This window comes from Ixodes scapularis, unplaced genomic scaffold (genome assembly GCF_016920785.2).
Source record: "Ixodes scapularis isolate PalLabHiFi unplaced genomic scaffold, ASM1692078v2 PGA_scaffold1__304_contigs__length_218370807, whole genome shotgun sequence".
In the NCBI taxonomy this organism is placed as follows: Eukaryota; Metazoa; Arthropoda; class Arachnida; order Ixodida; family Ixodidae; genus Ixodes; species Ixodes scapularis.
The window spans coordinates 38,211,380-38,225,491 of NW_024609846.1; the positions used below are offsets into that span (position 1 = coordinate 38,211,380).

Sequence of the window (14,112 nt, forward strand, 5' to 3'; positions counted from 1 at the left end):
TCCATTTGTTTCCTTAAACAATTCCTTTGGAACGGCGTGCAGACACACGTTAGTTCTCGAAATATCTGCAACAAAGCCGATGTTTGTTTTGTGTTTTTTTTTTGTTTTACATTTTAGCGTTTATTGATCGGGGATGTGCATATATCCACTTTGAAAAACAGGAACTAGCAATAAAACAAAGAATGTCCTTTTTGGAGCAGTCACTATGTTAGTTCTTACATGGATGTATCTAATATCGAGTGAATATTTTATATTATGTTTATTCCGAACCAATAATATGAAATGCCTCTATACACGCAATATTTAGAGAGACACGACAGCACACTCGTGCATATTATAATAAAGGCTATGAATGTCATCGAGTAACCTAAAACTTAACACAGACGTCGCCGACAAAGTTTTTAAACGGATAATTGACCAAAATTTAACCTTGTTGTATGAAATTTACGTGAATGATGATATAGTCACTGCGAAAATCAGCATCAAGAAAGTTAACCGTGATGCAAGTCGGGCTCTCCGTGTACAGGGCGTTCATCACAGCACAACTCGCAGTTTCAAAGGTGTTCACGGAATGTTTGGTGCGTAACTAAACTATTTTTTGTAGCTAAAGCAATCAAATGAATGTAAATTGCCAAAACAACTTAATATCAGATATTTGTGCTATTTAGTAGAACCTTGGGAAGGAATTAGTGATGCGGAATTAACTGTGACAATGGACCTTTTTTGCAGTAACGAGCGCCGTCTGCGGAGTAGTCTTCAAACTCCAATTGAAGGGCAGCCCAACTTGCCTCTGCCCGTCAAATTACATTGACATCGTGCCGTTGTATTGATTTTCGTTGGCGTTGGTACCCCATACGAGCCTATATTTAAACAAAATTAAAAAAAAAAAAAGAAACAAGCGCGAAAATCGCTGCTGGACGTGTTGGTCGACCGTAACATTGCCCTGCGAAAATTGCGACAACTGGATGCAAGGCCAGGGAAGGGGGTGTACGCCTGCGCAGATTACTTTTAAGAAAGTCCACTAATATCAATGATGTGTTTAAAACCGTGTTCCGTAGCTCAGGTTTTCATCACTTTAATTGAATACTAAGTAGCTCCCAGCTGCACATTCATAAACCACAAATTGTTTAATGCGGTAGGCTTATAGGCCTAATACCTCTTGACGCCTCGTAACGCGTGACGCTGAAGTGCTCGTGGCTGAGGCGATGGTGGCTGAAGCTTGAGCTATGTTCGGCTAAGCTCCGGTCATGCTAACTTCGGTCACGTGTTCTCGTAAGCGCCGGTTGCTTAAGCTGACGTGACCTGACGTCCTCGACGTTATCCTAGAGGTTGTCCTTGAGGCAGTCATAGAAGTTGTCTTAGAAGTCGTTCTTAACGTTGTCCACTAGGATGTCGTCTTAAATGACCTCTCTTGTCGTCGTGCTCAGTCCATGTACGGGATATTTAAATCTCGATTTCATTACCGTACCACGTATTTTCTTAATTGTTTTCACTAATAATGTTTTTTATAAAGCTGCCTCATTTCATGGCGTTTGGTAGCATGAAAAACGCTGCATCAATTCTGTAACACAGAATTTTTTTATGGGCTGGATTTTATGAAATTGTGTAAGTCTTTTAACCCTTTCAAACGAAGATTCACCATGGAGTTAACCTCAAACCATGCGACCTGTAATCCAACGTCTTTTTTTGGGGCCACAAGTAGGAGATGAGAAAAAGCAGAAGCAAGGGAACTGTATGACTTGCCGCTAACCCTCGTCAGCGGTAGCACGGGATTGTCCGCGGTGAGGGATGCTTAGTTAAGCATACCTGGTTATGCATACTTTGCCTTCAGGTGATATGCGAGGCGAGTTTTACCTAGTCACACATACACAGTCCGCATTCAACCGTCGGCACAGTCACACCTTGTCCAGCATACTTATGCCGTAGTATACAGTCGCTGGCGAATTATACTCCATCCAGCATACTTGGTTGCCAGGCCGTCGCCGGCGAGTCACATTAAGTAGAAAATACTTCGTCCACAGACGACCTTCGGCTGTAGGTCATACTCAGCCCAGCATTCGTAGCCCGCAAGCGAAAGTTGTACTTAGTCCACGGGCGACAGCCGAAGGTGGGTTATACCTAGTCCAGAGTACTTCGTTCACGGCGACCGTCGGCAGCGAACAATACTAAGGCCATAATACCTATTCCACAAGTGACTGTTGGCGGAAAGTCATAGTTTGTCCAGCATACTTAGTTTGCAGGCAACCTTTTGTGGCCACTCAAACTTAGTTGAGCGAACTTAGTATGTAAGCAGCCGTCGGAGGCAAGTTAACTTGGTCCAGCATGATAGCCGCAGACGACCGTTGGTGGCGATTCATATCTTGTCCATCATACTTAGTCCGTAACATAAAGTCGCCGGGATGTTATACGTAGTCCAGCATACTGAGTATACGGACGATCGTCCACGGTGACGCATGCTTAGTAAAGCAAAATTAGTTCGCCGGCAACCGTCGGAGCCGAGTCATGCTTAGTCCAGCATACTGAGATCGTGAGAGGTTGTGGCGTCATGCTTACCCTACTCCGCAGATGGTCGTCGGCGGCCAGTCAGACTTATTCCAACCTAATTATACTTAAATTAGATAGTAGCCGACAATACTATCCAGTGAAGCCAGTCAAGCAGTATAAGCAGTGCGAGATTACTGCGATCGTTTTCTTTCTGAGTTTGCTATCATAGGCTAAGCTTATCCCGCGACCAACATTCTGGGACATTCCGTGGAATGAAACGTTTTCGAGGAAATATCACAAATCTAGTCTCAACTTTCAACTTACAACTTTCTTGTTTCACTACATGAGAGAGGGGGAGAAAAAAAAAAAAAACAGGCTGTTGTCGCTTGACAGAGTTTCTCATACCCACCATGCAAGAAGATGAACTATTTTACAGACTGGTGATCCGTATAGCAAAGTTTACATAGAAGCAAAACACAACATTAAACCGAAAATGACCTGAGATGCATTACAAGCATTTCTTAAAGGTCAATGTTCCAATCATAATAGGCGCATATAAGGGTGGATGTAGGACATGGTTAAAATCAGACCACTACGGCATCGGGGATCGAACTTTTTAATTGTGTGCTCACCACAGCGTGAGCACACGGCGCGGTGCTCGCGCTCAAAACAAAAACTAAACCTAAATTTAAAAGAAAATATTGAGTCACGCTTGCGCGGGCCACTACATTAGAGAATTAAAAACACGAGTTCTGTTCAACATCATAAAATCCGTGCCAAATCTATGCGTACGTATTCATGACATCAGGCAACGAGAACTGCACCATTTGGGTGCCGTAGTCTTCTTTTTAGCAAGGCGTTGAGCATGTGTCAACGCAACGCCTTGCATTTGCACGCACCCGGCGCTTAGTATTGGTGATTGATAAAGAAAAATGTTTATTTTACGTTACAGACGTTCGATATGTTTGAATAAGTGAATAAGTTTATAATTGCAATGCTCTGTTATTGGAACTATTTGAAGGTTTTTTAAATGTTGTAATGTGGGAGCGTTGAACTCCGCATTGCACACAATTCGGATGATTCTCTTGTGGAGGACATGCAGTGATGCATTTTTGTAGTTGTTGTTCTACCCTAAACTATAAGGCAGCAATTATAGAAAGTGTAAATCAGGGTGTTATAAAGAAGGACTAAGAACGAAAGGGGTAAAATATATGTCGCCATTTATAAATAATGGCAACACCTTTTGAAAGTCTGCGGTCTGTAGATTGGACCTTGGCGTCCCTGCTCATGTACTCATTATACATTACACCGAGAACCTTCACATTTTACAAAGTAAATATTCAGTCCTTGAGTGTATGAACACACAATTTATGGATAGAAAAAGTATTTCATTGGTCTCATTTGTATTAATTACTAGACAGTTTGAGACTTTCCAGTAACTTATCTCCTACAGAAAGCTATTTGCCGCGCATAAAACCTGGTAAAAAAATTAACCAGAAAAGAATAAACTGGTGTCGTCTGTTTAAATTATAAAACCTAGACTGTCGGCAATATTTACTGAGTTATCTATGAACAGGTCAAACAGAAGGAGTCGAAGGAAACTCCCCGGCGGCACCACTGACGTGATTTTCCTTAATTTAGATTGCTGGCCATCTGTCACGACACACTTATGCCGATGCTTTAAAAAAATACTTTCAATCATCGTTAAGGCTACTCCTTGCATCCCGCATGCATTTAATTTTAGACGCAGATCTTAATGGTTTAGGTGGTCGAAAGACTTTGAAAATCAATGAAGAGTCCAAGGTAATCAATTTCTTTTCGACATTGTTTAGAATTAGTTATTTTTGGTTTAATAGCACCATTTCCGTCGAATTCTCTTTCCTAAAACCAATTGGAAGATTTTAGGACAGAGTACTTTTCAGCAAAGGTGTATCATCTGGCGTGTATTTTTGTCTATAGCAATTTTCAAAACACTTTCAGCACAGGAAGGGGTCTGTAATTTACTTGGTTTATTTTTATGCTCAGACTTGAAAATAACCGTAACCTTAATGACATTCTCCTTTTTTTTTTTGTTCTATGACAGAGGCAATTACTGCAACTGAGAAGATTAAGATATTTTGTCAACAAAAGTAGAAATCAATATTTTGTGAATCTGGCCTAGAGAATTAGATGCAAAGAGCGTGTAGAGCCGCGGAATAAAAAGTTCAGTCGTACAAAACATTAATTACTGCCTTTTGATATTTCTTGACTGTGATCTAAAATATTCTCAGGAAATAGTGCGATGTCTGTTCATCAGTTATTTTCGTACATTCCCAAGTAGTTGATGCCCAGTAAATTTGGTGATGCGCAAGATAAAAAGTGCAGGCTCACGAAGCCCTATTTGCACGTGACTGGTTTAGTCTGTGATGCCATACCTGTAAAGGCGATTAGCGCTCTGACATTGCACTTTTGGTACTGCTTGATCGGCTCTGTCGGTGGCTGTGGTGGGACTTAAAGTGAAACGGAGTCCACAGGCCACCTTTGGCGGCGAGTGATACTTAGTCCGCACACTTAGTCCCTGGGTGACAGTCGGCGCCGTAGCAGGTTCGTCTATAAAGTTTATACCTCCTTATGGTAATTGAGGCACCACGGGTGAAAGATGAAAGGTGAGGGCGCAAGGTAGCTGCTGCAAGTTCATAGTTGTAGATTTACCCGAGACCACGGTGATGACACAAAACAACAGGAAGATGGAAAGAAGTCTCGAACACGGCTCACATTTTATTGCCACAGATTCCATTTAAAGGGGCTGTGCGACAATTTTGAGACTTTGTTCAATTAACTGCGGAAATTAATCTGCGTCACCTATGGAACCAAAAACAGAAAACCGCATTTTCTTGTGAGCAAAAATTCTAATTAAAAAGAAAATTAACAAGTCGAACGTCAAAGTGCTTCTCTGCTCTCGCGTTGACTTTCGAGTGACGTACTCTGTAGGTTCACGTAGTTTCCCCTTGGGTCCTCTCTTCAGAGACCAGCCGTTTCCTCCACGATTCTCGACTTTTATAGGATTAGAATCGTCGAAGGTCGCGGCGAGTGATCGACACGAAGGACGGTTCGCCACGGGGCTGACGGCGAGTGTAGCAGCATAGGGGGACAGGTTTTGTGGACTTCCGCGTATCCTCCAGAGACGGTAGTCATTTTAGTTCCCGTAAACCCTACAGGCGGCTGCAGATAACAAAAGAAATCGTTTTTTGCTTTGCAATTACGCAGCAAAATGACATTTTTTGGGGGAAAGGTGACGCGTTTTCTGTCACTTGGGATTGCATAAATATTATAAAAAATGCAAACTGCCAATTATTGCAACATTAAAATCATTGCATTGCCCCTTTAAGTATGGTCTGAACTAGAAAGGACAAGAGGGAAACCGGGGAAAAGGGGAAAACATCGCAAATCATATACTCTTAGTAAAGTAGACAGTACGAACACCAAGTATATCGGTCATTTTGAGATCAAAACGATGGCGAAACTAGATGCTCGAAACGATAGTTCACAGTCCGAACAAGCACATACAAAAGAGACACAACAAAAGAGCTGTGTATTAAAAAAAAAAACCGCATTTACACAAAAGTGTAAAATTTGCAGCAAAAAACACAAAAACGACAATTTTTTGTTACATATATTCTCCCCCCTCCCCCCCCCCACAGAAGTTAGAGGTCAAAAAATATTTCCTACACGGCCGCCAAACACAGGGTCGACTTATCTTCTGCGTTTCCATGGTTTCCTTTCACAATTGACTCTTCTAAGACATGTTTGTGGTCATTTTGGTCTGTTAAAATCACAGACATCAAATTTCACAAAGGTACAAAATTGATATTTTCTTGGGCGTGCTTTGAAACCTCCAAATACGGATCCTCATTGTGGATACACACCGCTTGTGTTCGGTCAAACGGTCATTTGAGCTGCGCTTGGTCTGACTAATATAGCACAAACGACATTCAATTGCGATTTCGTAGACAATCCCGGAAACACGCGCAAAACGTTTTTCTTTGTGTTTTTTTTTTTTTTTTTGGTGCAGCCATATTGGGCCGGAGTGAAGGGAGTCAATCTTTTCGAGGTATGGTCTAGGCTGAATGCCGTACGGGGCCCAGTTTCAGCGAGATTTGAGGCTATGGGGTACTCAAAGAAAAAACTGGAAGACAGCATGCTTTTCCTGCCCAGAACATTTTTCAGCCTTTTTTATTCATAGAAAAAAAATGAAAGCCGCTTACAACTCCCTGTAACGCCGAATTAGAGCGCAGCTCTTGAGGAGGAGGAGGGAAGGGCACTGGGGGGGGGATTAAACTAACCAGGGGGGGTCACGTTACCTTGGGGGTCACGTGACCCCCAATGCCGATGATGTCATCACTGACGTCACTGATGACGTCATCAGTGACGATGACGATGTGGGTACCGATGACGTCATTAGTGACGTCACTGATGACTTCACCAGTGATGATGACGATGACGATGCGAATGTCGGTGACGTCATCAGTGACGTCGCTGATGACGTCATCAGTGATGATGACGATGACGATGCGGATGCCGGTGACGACATCAGTGACGTCACTGATGACGTCATCAGTGATGATGACGATGACAATGCGGATGTCGGTGACGTCATCAGTGATGATGACGATGACGATGTGGATGCCGGTGACGTCATCAGTGATGATGACGATGACGATGTGGATGCCGGTGACGTCATCAGTGATGATGACGATGACGATGTGGATGCCGGTGACGTCATCAGTGATGATGACGATGACGATGCGGATGCCGGTGACGTCATCAGTGATGATGACGATGACGATGTGGATGCCGGTGACGTAATCAGTGATGATGACGATGACGATGCGGATGCCGGTGACGTCATCAGTGATGACGATGACGATGTGGATGCCGGTGACGTCATCAGTGATGATGACGATGACGATGTGGATGCCGGTGACGTCATCAGTGATGATGACGATGACGATGTGGATGCCGGTGACGTCATCAGTGATGATGACGATGACGATGTGGATGCCGGTGACGTCATCAGTGACGATGACGTCATCGGGGGGTCACGCGACATCGGCGGGGGTCACGTGACCTCAGGGGAGTCACGTGACTTCGGGGGGTCACGTGACCCCCCACGAGGTCACGTGACCTTGGTGGGGGGCTCGCGCGGTGCATTATGGGACATTTCCCATGATGCACCGCGCGGTTACGCCGACGGCGACGGCGACGGCGACGGCGACGCCGACGCCGACGGCGACGCCGCTCAAGCCGGAAACGGGCCCCTAAGAGCTGCGCTCTAAAATGTAGCAAAACTGCTTGGACAGACGTTTTTGAGGGTATTTTACTTCGTTGAGACGGCTGAACAGAATTTGAATAGACTCCGCCATAGAGTGAGCACAGGAATTTTGGACTGCGTTACTTATCAGATTGCGAACCAGACCCGACTTGGCAGTTTTTGAATGGCAGGTGGTGTGAAGGAAAGGATTGGTTTTGCCGTCGCCTGCAGGGTTGTGAGGTGACCTCTTTTGTGTGTGTTTGTTCGGACTTTGAACTATGGGTTGGACAATCCAGCTTCATCATCTTTTTGAACTCAATCTGCCTGATAGAGATCGTGTTCATACTGTGTGTATTGTCCTCCAGAGTGTGCCATTGGCGGGTTTTTTTCCCTTTTCTGTGGCTTCCCTTTCCCTTTTCTTGGTCAGGGAGGCCATATAAAAATAGATTCTATAGCAATAAATTTTCAGCTTTGTTTGAGGCACCTTTCCTTCTTCTTGTCGTGTTTTCTGCCTTCACCGCCGCCTCGGTTAATTATACAATTATGAAACGTAACGTATCAAGAGATAGCAGAGCTTGTGATCGTGTCAAAGGTTCTGGGAAATAGGAATTGATAAAGTAAATGGCGCTATAAATCCTCTCCCTCGTGATTAACTTGTGTAGCCACAAGCGGAAACTTATAATTCAGGAGTACATATAGATTGAAGGCCCTACACCGGCCCGTTAAAATACAGAAGCCAAGAAAAACTTATCAGTAAACCGTGCATGTAAGGAGCTCTACTCTTGAAGAAGTTTAAACTTGTCTTAATAATTCTGATCAATCCGAAGATCACAGGTGTATGTTGAGTGTGCAGTGCATCTCAGACCAGCCAAAGCTCCCCGCAACCAGCAGAGAAATTCATGACGCACGCACGACTCTCGTTAAACACATTCTGTGTTCACCGGGTTTTCTCAGAATGATGATAATAATAATGTTATAATAATATTTTGTTTATTTAATGTGCGCAAAAACATCCACGCGGGTCTTCACATTGGCGCACACAAGGCAAAAAGGAGAAACACAGCACACGCACAGCTTAAAATGTACAAATTAGCATGACTACAAATAGGTCGCACACTTCACACAAAATGTAATAGAGTTTCAACTTTTAACTACACTTGCCAAGTTCCGGCGAAAAACTAGGAGATATATGAACATGTCCAAGCTAGGCGATGCGATTGTATTAAATGAAGTTTGCGTACGGGACAGTGGTGAGAGTTTAGACATGAATTGGGGGAGTATAAAAGACAGTAAAAGTTCTGGTAACGCGACAAGGAACATGAAAATCGACAGAATTCAAGAGTTGATTAGCATCAGTCCAACCTTTTACCACCTTGTGCAAAAAAAATCAGATCACGCTCGAATCTTCTATTTGACAAAGACTTAAGTAAAACGCTCTTAAGAAGAAATTCATAATCATAATAAAACCGACGCTGAAAGTGTTTATCTTATAAAATGCGTATAATTCTTTTTTGCACTGATTCAATACTCAAAAACTGTGTACTATTTTTTTTTTAAAAAAGCCCGTTTGTATTGCATACATTTTTTTACGAACCTGTAACCCTTTTGTAAACAATGTATTTTTTTGCGTGGCTAACCCTATATACAAATCCCAATTTTATTTTTTTTAAATGTATCATTTTATTTATTTCTTGTTTTGGGTACACACGTTAAGTTATATGAACCTCCGCGTTATAAATATTAAACGATTACAAATCGGACATAGGTCACCCAAAGAACGGTGAAAAGTTCTTCACCAATGCACATTCCTAATAAGAATCTTAGGTTTTACAATTTTCTTCAGATTATTATGAGCTCGATGGATCATTAAACGAAACAGATGAAGTCGTCAAAGATTCCGTGGATTATGAAAGTTCACCAGAAGAAACGAAAGATGCGTCATCTTTGGAACTGGAGCGCTTTTTCACACCTTTTTCCCAGCAGCCTTGATGGAAAGAAATATATCCTTAATTACTAACGAAGAGTTCGAACGACAATTTGCCACAACCGTTCCAAATTATGTCCTACGCTCCACTGGGGGAATATGTTATGTAAGTATGAATTATTGTATCATTCCCTGAGAATAAAATGTATTTGGTCGGCAACTGCACGAAAAATTAAATGACTCCTCGTACCATGAGGCACGCGCTTGCAATTAAAACTAAATTGAACCATGGCTTTTTCGCCTGAATAAATCTAAAAATTCTTTCACCTTCATTTTTGGATGCAAAAAATTTAAGAATCCCACTCAACTCCGAAATCCGACATATTGGTTCAGTTTCCCGCTGAAAGAAAGCTTGTTAATGGGAACTTGATAATAAAAAAGAAGCATCGCAACTTGTTTTAAAACTGTCTAAAACTGTATTGGACTGATCCCTTCTAAAACAAGCTGAAAACACTATGGTTGTTTTCGTACTTTTATCCAGTAGCTGTTCCCGAAATTGGAAAGTTAAGATTGTGACATTCCTGGCACCAGACTTTGAGAATGTATCAAGTGTAAAGAAATCTAAAGAATTGCAGAGAGCTCATCTCGTGCCACAGCTGCTGACCAAAGCGGTTGCAATGCTTATTGAATGTTAGTATTATAGCATAGAAATATAACGTCCCATGAAAAAAAACAAGGAAAACAAAACAAAAAAACACTGGCTATCGGCCCACACAAATGGGCTCTGCATCGTAGAAGACAGGAAATGAGTGAGAACAAGACGCTTGTTGTGCGGTAATGCAGAATGTTAAAAGCAGGACGTTACTTGCATAAAATACTTGCAGGAAATGAACAACAAATTGGGGCTGACGTCCACCTAAGCTAAATATTTATAAAAGCGAAAATTAACCTCTTAAATGCCTGTAGCATTAGTTTTAGTATTAAATAGATAAACCTGTCAGCAAAAAAAAAACAAAAAAAACAAAAAAACATTGCATTATTTGATGGGGAAAACAGCTCAGAAAACACAGACTAAGAACAGGAACGTACACTAAAGGAAAATGCTGTATGTTGTGCATGCTCCTCTTCGTAGTCTGTGTTTTCTGAATTGTTTTCCGACTGGCCCAATTTACTACCCTATTATTGTTTTACTTGTTGACAATTCCTAAATAAATTCAACAAACGCCCGCAGTGCCATTCGCTTGAATTTACAAATATTTGGCTTAGGTAAACGTCGGCTCACAAACAAATTTCATTTTTCTCTTATTCCTTCTGATGAAGGTAATGCGATCTCAAACTATCGCTTTCCCTGATTAGCACTAGCGTTGGATTGCCATGAGTTTTGAGCTTTCGGCGATGCGTAGTTTATTTGCACAACCCCCCAAAACGGGTGCCGCTTTTCTCACTTGAACCCGGCAGAATATAGAGCGAGGGTGAGCTGCCTTAGCTGTTAAATGTTTCCTATGCATTTTTTTCAAGAAGAAACCAAGCAGAAACTTACAACATGATCGATACGAACGGAAATGATAAGTGTAAGCAAGGCTGTGCCTCTGAATTCAGCTTTCGACAACGTTTCAGTGAAGCATTCCCGATCCGTTGTTGCAACCACTAGAGCTGGCCAAAGCGTACATTTGTGAACGTCAAAACAAAGAAACGAATATATTTGTTTTAAAACTCTTCAAATATAAAGCGTTATCAATGGCGACACTTCCGTGTGCCTTTATGAAGGCGAACAAAAATTTACTGTACATCAGCAGATGGGGCAGAAGTAGATAGAGCATTATACATGTCGTTTTCTTTTGATACAAATATACTTGTCTTAAAAATAGAAGTACAGTGAAACGAGTGCTGTCTTCCCCATTTAATCATCAGGCTTGGAGGGCACCAGATAAGGAAGACACTGTCACGGCAAGTTAGCTAATTCACTAGAATCTAATATTTCACTTGTAATTATTTGTTTTATGAGTGTTGCGATCGCAGTATCGGCGGCAAGTAATATATGAGGCCACATAAATTTAAAGGAAATTGCGAAAAGATAATGGAGTTTTAGGCGTCGATCAATCTTCTAATTCGCTGCCTGTTTTTTTTTTTTTTTGTGTGTGGGCGGGGGGGAGGGTGAATGGAAGGGCAGTTTTGATTGTGCGCGAAATAATAACACCACAAACGTCCACAATGACACTTAGGAGAATGTACGTGTTCATTTCAGTCAAGTCATAACTAGTTCAACAGCACATCCACGATGAATGCGCCGTCGACACAGTGCCGTTAGAGCGACATGACTGAAAAGAGACAGCGTAACTCTTCCAGGCGGCATTGCGAGCAGGGCTTCGGCGCTCTATTCAATCTGAATTTTCAAATGTGGCAAGAAAAGCAACTGAAAAAAACGATCAGTAGATTTCTCAAAAACCCTTTCTTTTTTTTTTAAATGCATTAAGTTGGTAATGACTCTAAGAGGTATTCCAGTAAAGATTGCAATCGTTACATGCTTTGTAAAACCGTTTCTTAATATTTCGACCCATACTGGCTAATTTGCTGCCTTATTGTGACGTTTATTTTAACCTATGTTTACTCAGCGTGACAAGTAAAAGCTCAAGACAACAGCCGTGTAACTCTCGCCTTTTTAAAAAAATCTGTTCAAGTAAAATTCAAACACCCCGTGGAAGAAATCAGGAATTCACCATAGTTCAGTCAGAGAAGCCACTGCACGCATCCTCACGTGCTTCCCCCTGCTTGGAGAGGATGTCGGATAGCACTCACGAAAAAGGATTATGTTCTCTTTTTGAAGCATTGGTAAAAACAGCAATGACGTGCGCTTTGGAGTAGAATTGTGGTCCTTTAGCCTCTCTTAGATGGTTCGAGAAACTGAAAGTCACATGGTGACATGTCCGGAATGTAATCTTGACAGAGGAAACCTCTCACCCTATCTGAGCTAATGCATCCAGTACAATGGGCGCAACATGATAACCAGATATCGTGTAAGAAAACCATACTAGACAAGAGCGTGAAGCGTCTCTTATTCCCAATGGCTCTCTGCAGCGTGCGCAACGGGCCCCTAAATGTAGCGTTTAGCACATGATTTTCAAGTCAGGCTCTTTAAATTTTGCCAGAAAAAGCCCTTCATGATCAGGCTCAACTTAAACGGACACCAAATCGCACCTACCATGTAGTAATTGGATTCCACTATAGACCAGAATTGCGGAGAAGTTGAATGAGTTCTCTTTTGTACGTTTGTCTGTACTCATCGCGATAAGTTCAACCTCATCGGTCTCCTCGTTCGCCTCAGTACGTGACGCGACATAAATAGGTTTCGTTTATTCACGCCTTGGGAACAATTTAATACACTTCTTTTTGAATTCTATAAAACGGTAGAGAGTACTTTCGGACTGTTTGATAATGGTATTGCCGGATACCCCAAAAAGCATGCTATCTCGGTATCACCATTCTTTTCAATAAAGACGCAATTGACGTAGAATCTTTTTCGCATGCAGATTACAATTTGGTGTCCCCGAGCGAAATTTTTGACCTAGGGCGGTAACCATTTTTACTTCAGGAACTCTTCTTTTTTTTCGCCAGAAATTAGGGGCCAAAAACGTATACATATACTGCAAAAAAAATTAAAAAATTACAAAAAATTGAAGGCAGTTAGTATGGCGTGAGACACCAGTTTGCTGCCCTGAATCAGCTGGAGCAATTTGTTCCGATGATATCTCCGCTTTATTTATATAAGTTTTCCGAAAATAGTTCAATAATAAACCGTTTTATTTTTGTTTTCAGGGAGACAGCGGAGGACCTTTGATGTACGAAAAAGATGGACAATGGTTTCTTGCTGCTATAAATTCTATAACCGATGATTGCTATAACCCTAATCTGCCATCAGTACATATTAGGGTGTCACACCTTGTTGACAGGTTTATTTTACCCCTCATGCAGCAATATCAGGAATCGGAATCAACGAAACATAACTTATGTATCAAGAACGACGCTCGATACGAATGTGTAACTACATTTTATAACTCTTACAACACGTCAATAGTTGATTGAGTAGTAGACAACGAAACTAGTGAATTAAAACGTTAACAGGTTATCATATACTCTTGTCGTGTATCTTCAATTCACTTCTAATAATGAATCTTTTAAGCTAACCGTTTGGGAACAAATTGACACTAGTGCCAATTACGAGACTAAACGTCAAAGTTTACTCAAATGTTGTTGTTGATATTGTTGGAGCGTTCTTTATTGCCCTGTTATATATAATATATGTACATGTATACCATACACACATATAATTCGCCATTGTCGTCTGCATCGGTGCGGGCCTAAGGATCCGCTATTGCGCGCTAAATATTTTAACACCCATGTTCGTGTTAAAAGGGTG

The 14,112-nt window shown here is 41.7% G+C and overlaps 1 pseudogene; it reads left to right on the forward strand.

The window, feature by feature from the left end:
• LOC115325293 overlaps nt 1-13,778 on the forward strand; it is a 30,990-nt pseudogene extending 17,212 nt beyond the window's left edge.
• The last annotated feature ends 334 nt before the right edge of the window (nt 13,779-14,112 follow it).